We start from the raw sequence: 13,579 nt of genomic DNA, 5'->3' as shown, positions 1-13,579 counted from the left end.
AATAACAATGGGAATATTGGTTTCGCTTAGGTCTAACTGAGTCAATAAACTGTGCCAGCGTGCTTTTAAACATCCAAATGCACGTTCTACCACCATTCTGCACTTGCTCAGCCTATAGTTGACCAGCTCCTTACTACTGTCCAGGGTGCCTGTGTATGGCTTCATGAGCCATGGCATTAAGGGGTAGGCTGGGTCCCCAAGGATAACTATAGGCATTTCAACATCCCCAACAGTTATTTTCTGGTCTGGGAAGAAAGTCCCTTCCTGCAGCTGTTCAAACAGACCAGAGTTCCTGAAGGTGCAAGCGTCATGTACCTTTCCCGGCCATCCCACGTTGATGTCGGTGAAACGTCCCTTGTGATCTACCAGTGCTTGCAGCACCATTGAAAAGTACCCCTTGCGGTTTATGTACTGGCTGCCAAGGTGGTCCGGTCCTAAGATAGGGTTATGCATTCCCTCTATCACCCCACCACAGTTAGGGAATCCCATTGCAGCAGAGCCATCCACTATGACCTGCACATTTCCCAGAGTCGCTACTCTTGATATCAGCAGATCTTTGATTGCGTTGGCTACTTGCATCTCAGTAGCCCCCACAGTAGATTTGCCCACTCAGATTGATTCCCGACTGACCGGTAGCTGTCTGGCATTGCAAGCTTCCACAGGGCTATCGCCACTCGCTTGCAAACTGTGAGGGTTGCTCTCATCTTGGTATTCTTGCGCTTCAGGGCAGGGGAAAGCAAGTCACAAAGTTCCATGAAAGTGCCCTTACGCATGCGAAAGTTTCACAGCCACTGAGAATCATCCCAGACCTGCAACACTTGCGGTCCCACCAGTCTGTGCTTGTTTCTCGGGCCCAGAATCAGCGTTCCACAGCATGAGCCTGCCCCATTGCCACCAGGATGTCCAAATTGCCGGGGCCCATACTTTGAGAGAAGTCTGTGTCCATGTCCTCCTCGCTCTCGTCACCGCGCTGCCGTCGCCTCCTCGCCTGCTTTTGCAGGTTCTGGTTCTGCACATACTGCAGGATAATGCGTGAGGTGTTTACAATGCTCCTAACTGCCGCGGTGATCTGAGTGGGCTCCATGCTTGCCTTGGTATAGCATCTGCAGGAAAGCAGAGTTGCAGCGGAAGCGATGGCTGATGACGGATGCCACGAGAATAGATATTTATAGAGGAGAACAACAGGAGGACCTGCGAGGTGGATTCATGACAGCAGGAGAGCAACGGAAGCAGTGGAGGATGACGGTTAACACCGCGCACATTTCCCGAGGAAGAACACATGTACCTGGGAGCCCATGACAGACAACATGGAGAAATTCGCTATTGAGACAGTAGCAGCAGAGCAGAGTTGCAGCGGAAGTGGTGGATGATGACGGTTAGCAGTCCTACTGCACCGTCCGCTGAAAGCAGTATGGTGTCCGCACACAAGAAAGGCCTGAAATGATTGTCTGCCATTGCTTTCACGGAGGAAGGGGCGACTGACGACATGTACCCAAAGCCACCTGCGACAATGTTTTTGCCCCATCAGGCATTGGGAGCTTAACCCAGAATTCCAATGGGCGGCGGAGACTGCGGGAACTGTGGGATAGGTACTCACAGTGCACTGCTCCGTACGTTGATGCTAGCCACGGTGAGGACGCACTCTGCCGACTTAATGCACTTAGTGTGGACATACACAATTGACTGTATAAAATCAATTTTTAAAAATCGACTTCTATAATATCAACCTAATTTCGTAGTGTAGACATACCCTTAGACTGAATCCTGGGCTGCAGTACCCTGTGTAACCACTGTTCTTACCCTGCAAGTCTGACTGGGTTCAGTATTTGCTGCTCTTACCTTTGGGACTCTATCCACCGGATTACCTTTTACAACAAAAGTGTTATTTGTGTAACCATAGAAACAATGCATAATTTACAAGAAAAAATTTTAAAACGGAAGGTGTGTGCGCTATGTCTATCTTACCTGGAGTCTAACCACACTCCTGATGGGGCCTTCCATAGGTCTAACTCACCAGGACTGCCACACAGCAGTCCTTATATTCTCAGTCTCAAATCAATCTCTCGCTCTCTCATGTGTCTCTTTGACACCCCCACCTCCCCTTCAGGGACTGGTTCATTCCTCGGTAAACTTGTCTGGGAAGCCCAGCGGGTGGTCACACCAGAGAATCAAAGTGATGAATTGCTCTTGTATTGTCTCAGAAGTGTTTGTTGATAAGTATCTATCAGTACCCACCCTTCCCCCTCCTTCCTGTGTGCGTTTTTGGGTAATCTTGTTAACTAAATATATGCATACAGTGGACATCACAATCACCCGCTCAGCAAATAATATTCATAAATTATTTCTGGCAACTCCAAATCTGTCATATGCACCTCTAACTATTGAAAGTTCGGAGGAAACTTTCCCTGTGGGCAGGCTATCCAATATCAGCCTACTGCAGGATTTATTCTTTTGAAGCAACTGGACCTGGTCCCTGGCAGTGACAGGATACTGGACTTGATGGACACCATAAGCATTTCTTATGTTCTGAAGTAGAATTGTTCAGATCTGGATTCTTCTTATCTCCAAAAGTTGAGTGGTGGGATCATTTTGTCTTTTCACAACTGCAGTTTTTGTGTATCTTATTTTAAATATATTGGTGCTGGAAATAATGTTCATTTAAGTGGGAAGATAGCTGAGTGACATTAAAACCATTTCTTAGACCCTGAGTACCTATTGAGCAAATATATATACTTAAAAAACAGAAAGCGAGTGAGAGAGGAGAAGGGGAACAGAAAGAAATATTGTATTGTTGTTACTGTCTTTCCCTTTAAAAAATGCGTGATGCTAACAAAAGCATAATTTAATCTACACAGTAATAGTTCTGTTAGTGTACTGTTCATTAACTCAATTGCATACACCAGTTCATAGGAAAGCTGTTTCCAGTGTTCTGTTACAGATACACAGCTGCACTTATTTCTGCTCCTGATGCAGAAGAACCATAAAGCAGTGGAACCTTATGGTTCTGCTGTGTGGGGAAGTCAGATTACAGAGGTTCTGTCTACATGGCACACTAAGCCCAGTTCTATGGGACCTGGTCTTGTGGACTTGTGTTTCCAAGTCCGTGCTTAAGTGTCCACACTGCAATGGAAACCTGGCATTTCACATTTGTGCTGGCATGTCCATACTGCAGTAGTCAGTTTCGAGTCAGAACTTTATTTTCTGTGGGGGTGTGTTATTGTATCCCAAGGTTCCTAGTGCCCTCACTAGCGGAAGCTGCTCAGGGGCTTTTTTCATAGTGGGTTATGGGAGAACTGTCTGTTCTGGGGCAATTGACTGGAAGCATTTTGGGTGGTTGTAGCCCACAAACACATCTAGCTGAGCCATTTTGTGCCCATATGCTTCCTGCAGGCAAAGCCAAGATGGATCCACCCTGGTGGAAAAGCTTTTCTGCCTCATGCTCTCAGCCCTATTTTTGGGACACAGATGGAGCATCTGTGAGATGCTTGTGGACATTTCAGCGGCAGGTTTTTGAACTGCCAAGGCATGTCTTGGAGGAGGATATTGACGTGCCAGCTCCGTGCCAGCTCCAAACCAGCTGATGCTGCTCATACCTGTTGGCTTAGCTGCAGCTTCCCTTGTGTCGACCGGTGCTTCTGGAGCAGGGCCAGAAGCACAGATAGGTGGGATCACACCGTCTTGCGGACATGGATCCAGAACTTTAATGTGAAGAAGCAGACGTTCTTGAAAGTCTGTGAGCAGCTTGCCCCAACCCTTCAGCGCTAGGGTGCACGCATGATGGGGGCCATGCTGATCCAGAAGCAAGTCACTATAGGCATCTAGAAGATGGATACCTCAGAGTGCTACAGGTCCGTGGCTAACCAGTATGGAGCTGGCAAATCAACTGTGGGGGTTGTAGTGTTGGAGGTTTATGAGGTGATCAGGACTCTTGATGCACCCAAAAATAGTGGGCATTACAAATGTTCCTGAAATAATTGCAGGTTTTCAGAGAATAGGCTTTCCAGACTGCACCAGGACCCTTGATGGGTGCCCTCTTCAAGATGTACGTGAGTACATAAACTACAAAGGATACTCCATTATTATGCAGGCTCTGGTTGACCATAGGAGTAGATTCATGGACATCAGTGGGAATGCACTGGTAGGGTGCACAATGCCACAGTGCTTGGAGATTGGATTTTACCTTCATGGAGAAGCTGTGACATTGTTATAAATGGAGTCACTATCCCCACTGTTATTCTAGGGGACCCTATCCCCTGTTGACATGGCTTTGGAAACCATACACTATTTTCAAATGACCTGGCAAAAGAAGATTCAACTATATATATTCAGTACCTGTAGAATGGTGATGGAATGTGCATTTAGCAGACTGAAATCCCATTGGCACTGCCTTCACAACCTCTGGATGCCAGTGTCATTAATGCAGTCAGCATTATTGTGGCTTACTGCACTCTGCCCAATGTCTGAGAGGAGACAGGGGAATCTTTTCACCAGGAATGGACTTGGGGCACTGCTGGATTGCTGAACCAGTATACACAGTCAGACAGTGCACCTGTCATGATTGGTGCATGCTTATTGTGCTTTCACTGTCCCATGCATGAGGGAAAATGAAATGGTATTTGAGGTTGCTCTGTGTATGAGTGTGGGCCAGCAGTGGGAAGATTTTTGTAAATGTGTTGGTATTGTGCATTATGAATTCTAGAGATGGGTTATGCGTTGTATCCATACTGGCAAGGTACTGCCATTTACAGTTTATGGAATACTGTGATGAGTTTATAAATTTTTATTACGAAAGTTTGAGATTGGGCATGGGATGACACTCATGAAAGTTTGTGCCACTTTTTTACATTTAATAAAACTTGTGGTTGCAGCCTTGTGTGCAAATTCAACATTTTATTTCACATGAGTATTTACATGTCATAAGAACCAGAAATCCTCTGCAGGGCACAATAATGGAGAGGAGACTCAGGCTGTGGGTCAGGTGCAGGAGCTGAAGGTGGCACTTGAGCCTGCAGTCAGGTAGCCATGAGTGCAAGTAATTGCTTGAACTGCTCCTGCTGCTGTGCTCTGTGTTCCTCCCTCAGCTTGCAGTCATGTTCCATGAATCTGTCTGCCAGTTCTCCTCATGCTGGGCAGCCTCTGTGTGTCTCTCCACCCTGCATGCATCCTTATGCTTTTGGTAATCCACGTGGTCCTTCTGTACCTGCTAATTAATTTTATGTAGCAGGTCTTCTACCAGCTCATCTCACACTCTTTTTCTTACCCCACAGTAGATTAGTCTGCACCCACAGGCTCCTGATACCATGTGTTTGGAAGGGCCTTGAAAATAGAGAGAGAGAGAGAAAATTATTATTTGAGCACGATAAAAAATACATTTCACACTTTATGAAAGGGGCTGCTTTAATTCAAGATCAGAATTTATCAATGGGATGTATTCTGTTCTATTCACACCAAAAACACTATCATTTTGGATATCCTTTTGAGCAGCATTAAAAACTAGCAGACATCATGGTAAGAGACAAATTGAAAATTCAATTCAAATTATTTCTATATCCTCTTTGGGGTGGGCGGGGGGTAGGGGGGGAGAGGAGTTGTTTGGGGCACACTTATGAGAGGTCTAGTTACTAGCGATGATTGTTCGGTCCAGTCAGGCAGGGTAGGCTCTGGAGACCACTGACCTTCTGGAGGTCACCGAGTGGAAGTATGAACTCCTGTTTGGGGCCAGCCATCTATGTATGGTAAGGAGCTGTTTAGGCATCTGGAGACCCAACAGCATGTCATGGAATGGAGGGGGCTTGAGAGTTAGAGGCAGCCCAAATAAGAATGCCCTGTCCCAGAACATAAGACTGTCTGGAGTTCCTACTCTATGAGAAGTTCACTTTCATCACCAACCAGTAATGGGTGAAAGTTTCTACTGATTTAGCATGAAGACACAGTACAGCCTCCTTACGAGCACACTGTGTCCCTGGACAACCCCTGACTGACGGCCAGCCATTGGGATCCCTAATACAGTTAGCCAGCCACCCTTTGCTGTAACTTGGACTCAGACATTAAAGCAAGCGATGGATCAGATGCATAATGTGGCTTGGTTTACACTCATAAGAGCCAGGTTTTTGAGACTCAGTTCATGGGCAGTCTAGGACAGTTTGGGTGCGGATTTACAAGGCATGTGATATTATGTGGGAGGGGTATGTGAGGCTGTGAATTGTGGAGTCCAAACCCACACTTATAACAGTCAATGAGTAACTAGTAAAAATTTCATGGGTAACTGCTTGTTTAACATTTTTCCTCTTTTCGCCGTGTGCATTTTGAAACTATGTGGCGTCGGGGGTGGGGAGCGGCGGGAGGCAGAAGGTCAATAGAGAAGTGGTGTGGTTTCTGCCCTGAATAGAAAATCACAAAAATCCCAGTTTGTATTAATAACTTCATAGGCCCATGAGCTGGCATCCTTGACTCCGTGGTAGTCTGTCTTCAGCCACGATTCACTCTCTGTATTCTTCTGCTGTCCAGTCGATCTCTAATGCTGCCAGTCGTGCCAATATAATTTTATAGACATGATCATTCCTTGTGCTCTTGGTGAAGTCAAGTGTATTGCTTGCTTGATAACTGAGGTTAAATAGAAGCCAGCTATGTTCCTTTGGTCAACTAGCTGTGTGCTTTTGATGTCAGACTCCATCTTGCTGCTGGGCATAGCTAATGCACATTAGTGTTGACTGACTGTGTTGTTTCCAGTTGAGCAGTCCGCATGAAATGAAGGGTCAAATGCCAAGAGGTTGCATTTGAATCAGGAGGTTGCTTCGGGTTCTGGGGAAGTGAGTGCCAAGTTTTGGATTTGAAGGGCTGGGAAGCACAGCACAGGGGATTGTGGGATAGCATTGTCAGACTCTCCAGACCCAAGTCTGGTGATCTGGACTTGAGCAGCCTCCACACTGCAAAATGTCTGGGCTCTGTCCCGGGTCACAGCACCACTCTGACGGCAGGCTTGAGTCCAGAAGGGTTCCTGGCCCTAGTCAGACTAATTTCTGTGCGAATGGAAAGGGGGTCTTTGGCTTAAATCTGAGTCAAAGTCCAGATTTAGTGTGTTATGTAGACTGTGCAGATGTACCCCTGTATACGACAAAGGATTGCTGTGCAGTAGCTTCTCTGACAGAAGTTTGGAGCAAAGATTTTGGAGAGTGTGGTCAGTGGGTCCATCAACCAACATCCCCACTTCCCTTTTTCTTGTCTCTCTCCTTCCCCTTTCCCACCTGATGTTTAGGAAAGCTAGTACTGTATACATTCTTGTCTTCCCTTCTGTTACAGAGAAGCACTTATTGGATCAAGCTGCTGAAAACAGCAATATAGCCAAACATGCTGGCCCTCCTCTATATGCAAAGCCTCTGACAATCAGTGTGGTGTTTGAAGTTATTACCTTTGTTCTGTCCTCCCTTCTCTCAGTATGTGGAATGTTTTCCAACATAATAATCGGACTCTCACTACAACATTAGTATTAGTTTTTGTGTGTGAATTCCTGTATATTTCAACACAGTGCTAAAAGGTCTTTAAGTGAAACGTTTCCTGGTTGTTACGTTGCCCATGACTATCAGGGGTTCCCATAACTATTTCACCAGTAATAGGAAATCCTGTCTTAAGTAAGCACAAAGAACCACAGATTTGCTCAACTACAAAATCATGAGAGTTGCACGGTCATATGTGTGAACTCTATTCGATAACTGCGTGGCATGGGAAATTGTCTCCAGAGAGTGAAGGGAACTAGAGGCAAGAATAACCTTTTTAACATTGCAGTGAAGGACTGGGCATTAAAGTCTGCTGAATAATCACTCCAACTGGAGTTTACTTATCGTGAGTTGGCTTTATTTTTAAATGTAGGCCATAAGCAGCCTTCAATCATGCTGTGAAATCATACTTTCTTCACTGAGATATTTTTGCTGATACTGCACGAGTGAGCCTAAACTTGACCATTGATATGCATCGGTATGGACGCTGCTGCTCATTCAGATCTTTCAAAGGCTGACTCAGCCTCACTCAGCAGTCCTACTTCTTAGCTAGATAACTACTTCCCCAGGACAGTGCCATGTGAGACCCAGTTAATCAATTTGTTGTCACTAATGTGGGCAACCTCTATTTGAAGTTATTGTAATGTCCGTTGTGATGCATGCATTTCTTTTTAATAATCCTATTCTGCTTCCATGGAAGCCAATGTCAAAATTCCCATTGAATTTGATAGTAAACTGCCCTTTAAGAGCATTGACTCCACAGCTTCTGTGGTGAAGTCACTGTTTAAACCTCCTGACTTCGTAAGTGTAAATGCTGTGGAGCCATGTATTGTGTGCGTCAGAGAAAAGTGTAAAAAGAAAAGGAGTACTTGTGGCACCTTAGAGACTAACCAGTTTATTTGAGCATGAGCTTTCGTGAGCTACAGCTCACTTCATCGGATGCATAGCATATCGTGGAAACTGCAGAAGACATTATATACACACAGAGACCATGAAACAAAACTTCCTCCCACCTCACTCCCCCGCTGGCAACAGCTTATCTAAAGTGATCATCAAGTAGAGCCATTTCCAGCACGAATCCAGGTTTTCTCACCCTTCCCCCCACCCACACACACACATACAAACTCACTCTCCTGCTGGCAACAGCCCATCCCCCTTTGAAACCCCTCTTTATAATGCGCATGATAATCAAGGTGGGTCACCTCCAGCACTAATCCAGGTTTTCTCACCCCCCCCACCACCCTCCCCTTTTCCAAAAACCACACACACAAACTCATTCTCCTGCTGGCAACAGCTCATCTTACAATGTGCACAGCAATAATCCAAGTTTAACCAGAACATCTTGGGGGGGGGGGTTTGCAGGAAAAAAACAAGGGGAGACAGGCTACCTTGCATAATGACTTAGCCACTCCCAGTCTCTATTCAAGCCCAAATTAATAGTATCCAATTTGCAAATGAATTCCAATTCAGCAGTTTCTCGCTGGAGTCTGGATTTGAAGTTTTTTTGCTTTAAGATAGCGACCCTCATGTCTGTGATTGCGTGACCAGAGAGATTGAAGTGTTCTCCGACTGGTTTATGAATGTTATAATTCTTGACATCTGATTTGTGTCCATTTATTCTTTTACGTAGAGACTGTCCAGTTTGACCAATGTACATGGCAGAGGGGCATTGCTGGCACATGATGGCATATATCACATTGGTGGATGTGCAGGTGAACGAGCCTCTGATAGTGTGGCTGATGTTGTTAGGCCCTGTGATGGTGTCCCCTGAATAGATATGTGGGCACAGTTGGCAACGGGCTTTGTTGCAAGGATAGGTTCCTGGGCTAGTGGTTCTGTTGTGTGGTATGTGGTTGTTTAAAGATCTGTCATTCACGTATGAAGTCCATTGTGCTAATAGATTCTTTACAGACTTATTGATCTCCCAAATCTTCCACAGTGGAAATGACTGGTTGTTAGCTACTGTTATTTCCCTGAGGGCAATATGGAACTTAGCAGCCTGCAGAGATGCCATCTTCTGTGCTTATCATCCTGGGTCTGCATGGTACTCCATTTTTATTTGCATGGTCCTTGTGGTTTGTGGCTGGATCACAATTCTGAATACATGGTGTTTTCTATTTAACCCTTTCTGTGCTGCTTTTAGAAATTTCTGGATACTCTGCTTCGAAGTGCTTTCTGACAGCTGATGTACAGTAGCTAGGCACAGTGTTCCTCTGAGAAACTGTGAGTGCTACTTGGAGTGATTGTTCACACAGATACCATTCTTGGTGCCCAGGTGCCAAATGCTAGAACGATTGTGTTCTTTTGGGCAGCAGTGTCTGTTGGGATCATGCCTGTGCCCTAAGTGCCCTCTCCCCACCCAAGGTCATAAAGGGCAGAGTGGGCCAAACCACCCCTCAGTTCCTTCTTACCACCCAAGGCAGAGAGAGATCAATCGCTTGCAGTATCTGCTTACTCTGCACACTGAATGATGTATTAGCACAGTCAGTGATAGTGTAGTTTTCTTTTTAGGTCGATTGGTTAAATAAGTACAGTGTATATAGACTAGAAAGTTGAGTTAATATAGGACCACCCCAGAGTAATGGCAGAAATGATGTCACCAGGAATTTAGATCTGTCCCTCATGTGGTGCTTCAGTGCCCATCAGCCACGGGTGCACTTAGTGCCTGCTGTGTCTTGGAGATGTCCCAGTGTGATGCTCTGTTAATTGCACTTTTCCCAAGTTTACCAGAGAATGGGGGAGGCAAAACTGAAACCTATTCTGGTTAAAGAAGTTGATGCAGGTATTCTCTTAGTAAGTGCCCTGTTGAACACTTTGAGGTTCTGGGCCACATCCACTCATAAGCACCATTCGTCCACTCCTACGTCGGCACTGACATTTGAGAGGGGCAGAGAGAAGCAATGTTGTAAGGATGAGCACACATGCAGATTTCCTCTCTGTCACCTAGCAAGAGACTGAAGGGTCATTAGCTGCATGACTCATCTCGGGCTTCTACTTCCAAGGACCAATATGCTGAGAGAGCCCATTCTGGTACCCTGGCATTGACTTTCAAGGCAGCGCATACGGTAATTTCTAAATCAGCAGACCATGCTACCCTCAGTACTAACCCCATGGCACCAAGCCCTGCATTGAGTCCTTCTGTTATTGTAGCAGTACCTTCCGCCTCAGTACCGATTACCTCTGCAATACCTGCTGTCTCCGTACTGACTGTCTCAGTACTGAAACTTTATACAGTGTCCTGTGACTTATCAATGGGCCTGGTACAGGAGTCCCCTCTGAATGAAAAACTTAGAGAGGTGACTACAAAACCCCCAGCCCTCCCTATATAAAGACAGGGTACGCCTGGCAGGACTGCCTTCCCTCCTCAAGGAGGATCACCACAACAGCTGACCAACTCAGTTCCAATAATTCTAAAGCTCTTTGTCTCACTAGATTTCATAGTCTACAGGCAGAAATCCACACTGACTCCAACTCAGAGCGCAGAGTTCACAGTAGCACTGTTTTACGCCGAGATGGTGAGACTTGCCTCCCACAAGAGAGATTTCAAACATCAATCAATTTCAAGCCCACCCAAGAATCAGTGAGAATATGTCTGGCTTTTAGAACACAGAGCCTCATGGACTTCTGACACACAGCATGCCAGACTTCACTTTCACTCCATGCAAGAGTAGTTGAAATCAGTGTATCCGCCCAGCAGACACTGCATGGACGTGATCGTCATACTCCTACAAAAAGTCCTCACCCATGGTAAAATAGTGGAAAGATCCTCTTCAGATGTGCAATGGAATATTCTTCTCTGCACCTCTGCCTAGCAAGACTCTACCTGTCTAGGTTTTTACGGTTTATTTTGCAAAACAGTCCAATAGAAATCATTTAGAGAATTGTGAAAAGATACCAGTTAAAGGCTCGATTGTGACTGGTCTAATGCACCTCTGTAGGGATGTAAGGGATGGTGCAAGATGTGCCCTTTTCTTCCCTGTGCCTGCTACCTGCATTGTTGGTAGCAGTGTAGGAGGGAGAACAGCTTCCGTGGCGTTGCTATTACCCCTCCTGTGCAGGTGGGTGGGGAGTAGGCAGAGTGCTGGGTTTTCCCATTCAGTGCACCAGCCAGTGGACCAGAAGAACTAATCAGTTCTCGTGTCATAGATTGCTTCCCTCGCACCCCACCCTGTCCCATCTCACCAGCTTTTAATTACTCTGGTCTTACCCTTCCCTGCTTTTAATTACTCTGATCTTCGTATTGCCTGTTTTACAATGTACATTTTACCTGTGCTTGCCTTGAGTGCCTGTAGCTTCAGGGAGGACGTTTAAAACTGTGTGTATGCATGAGTGTGCACCAATGGTTCCTCTAATTTTTTCCATCTGTGTGCGTAATACATTTTGTTATGTGTAATGAAGTAATGTGCGCCACCAGTGGAAACAAAAAAGCTAGATATAATATATATTTTTAAAAAGTTACCATAGGGATAATTACTCCAGCCAGGACATTTTAGGCATTTTAGAACTCACACTTAAATTTAATTCTTTGAGTAGAAAGCGAGAAATAAAAATTGCAAAGTGCATAGACCAGTCAAAAAACTAAATAACACACTTTGAAAGAATAAAATTACAGAGAATATATGAGCATTGTAGGAAGTACCAAAAAGTAACTACTATAATAATACAAGTAAGTGTTGGGAGGTCGGTATGAAAGACTGTCTGCGACAGTGTGTGTGACACAGAGACTGTGGGCATGTCTACACTGGCAGAGTTACAGCGCCACTCAGAGCGCTGAAGGAAAACCGCTGTTGTGTGTTCACACTGTCAGCTGCTTGCACAATAGCGTGTTCACACTTGCGGCACTTGCAGTGGTATTCGGAGCGTTGCACTCTGGGCAGCTATCCCACAGAGCACCTCTTTCTCTTCTGCCATTAAGAGTTGTGGGAAGGCGGAGGGGGTTGTGGGGATTCCTGGGTCCTGTCCCAGTGTCCCGTGATGCATTGCTTCTTATCCCAGCAATCCCTGTGCTTCTGTCCACATTTGGCACCATCTTTCAATGGTTTGTGTATAGTGCATCCTGCCTTTCTGGGCTGCAGGAATGGATCCCGAACTATTAACAAGTATGCTGCTTCCTCTGACCAACACGTCATGAGTGGCAGTGGAGTTATTCCTTAAACTAAAAAGGTAAGAGAAGTGCGACATTGATCTCGCCACATGTAGTGACTATGACACGAGATTGCTTGTGGCATTCCCGGAGGTGCTGACCATAGTGGAATGCTGCTTTTGGGCTGCAAAGAGTGGTGGGATCACATTGTGATGCACATCAGGGATGACAAGCAGCGGCTGCAGAACTTTTGCATGAGGAAAGCCACATTCATGGGACTGTGTGATGAGCTCGCCCCAGCCCTGCGGTGCAAGGACATGAAAATGAGAGCTGCCCTGCTGTTGGAGAAGTGCATGGCAGTTGCACTGTGGAAGCTGGCTACTCCAGACTGCTACCGATTGGTCTCTAACCAGTTCGGACTGGGAAAGTCGACCATTGGAGTCGTGTTGATGGAAGTGTGCAGGGTCATTAATTGCATCCTGCTCTGAAAGACCATGATTCTGGGCAACATGCGTGACATTGTGGATGGCTTTGCACAAATGGGCTTCCCTAACTGCAGCGGGGCAATAAATGACACGCATATTCCAATTCCGGCACCAGATCACCTAGCCACAGAGTACATTAATCGCAAGGGGTATTTCTCAATGGTTCTCCAGGTGCTTGTGGATCACCATGGGTGTGTCACAGACATTACCATAGGCTGGTCTGGAAAGGTGCATGACACACGCATCTTTTGGAACACTGGTCTGTTCAGGAAGCTGCAAGCCAGGACTTTCTTCCCGGACCAGAAGATCACCGTAGGGGAAGTTGAAATGTCCATTGTGATCCTGGGAGACCTCACCTACCCCTTAATGCTATGGCTTATGAAACCATACACGGGACAACTTGACAGCAGCAAGGAGCGGTTCAACAACAGGCTGAGCAAGTGCAGACTGACCGTTGAGTGTGCTTTGACCATTTAAAAGCCCACTGGCGCTGTCTCTATGGGAAGCTGGACCTGGCA

At 46.0% G+C, this 13,579-nt stretch overlaps 1 protein-coding gene across 2 annotated transcripts in view; it reads left to right on the top strand.

Annotated features, from left to right (window-relative positions):
* Positions 1–13,579, top strand: part of MED12L (mediator complex subunit 12L) — a 330,957-nt gene that overhangs the window by 205,711 nt on the left and 111,667 nt on the right. The window lies entirely within an intron of this gene.

This window comes from Chelonia mydas, chromosome 9 (genome assembly GCF_015237465.2).
Source record: "Chelonia mydas isolate rCheMyd1 chromosome 9, rCheMyd1.pri.v2, whole genome shotgun sequence".
Classification (NCBI taxonomy): Eukaryota; Metazoa; Chordata; order Testudines; family Cheloniidae; genus Chelonia; species Chelonia mydas.
The sequence above is the reverse complement of the archived record's forward strand: the minus strand, read 5'-3'. Positions and strand labels throughout refer to the sequence as shown.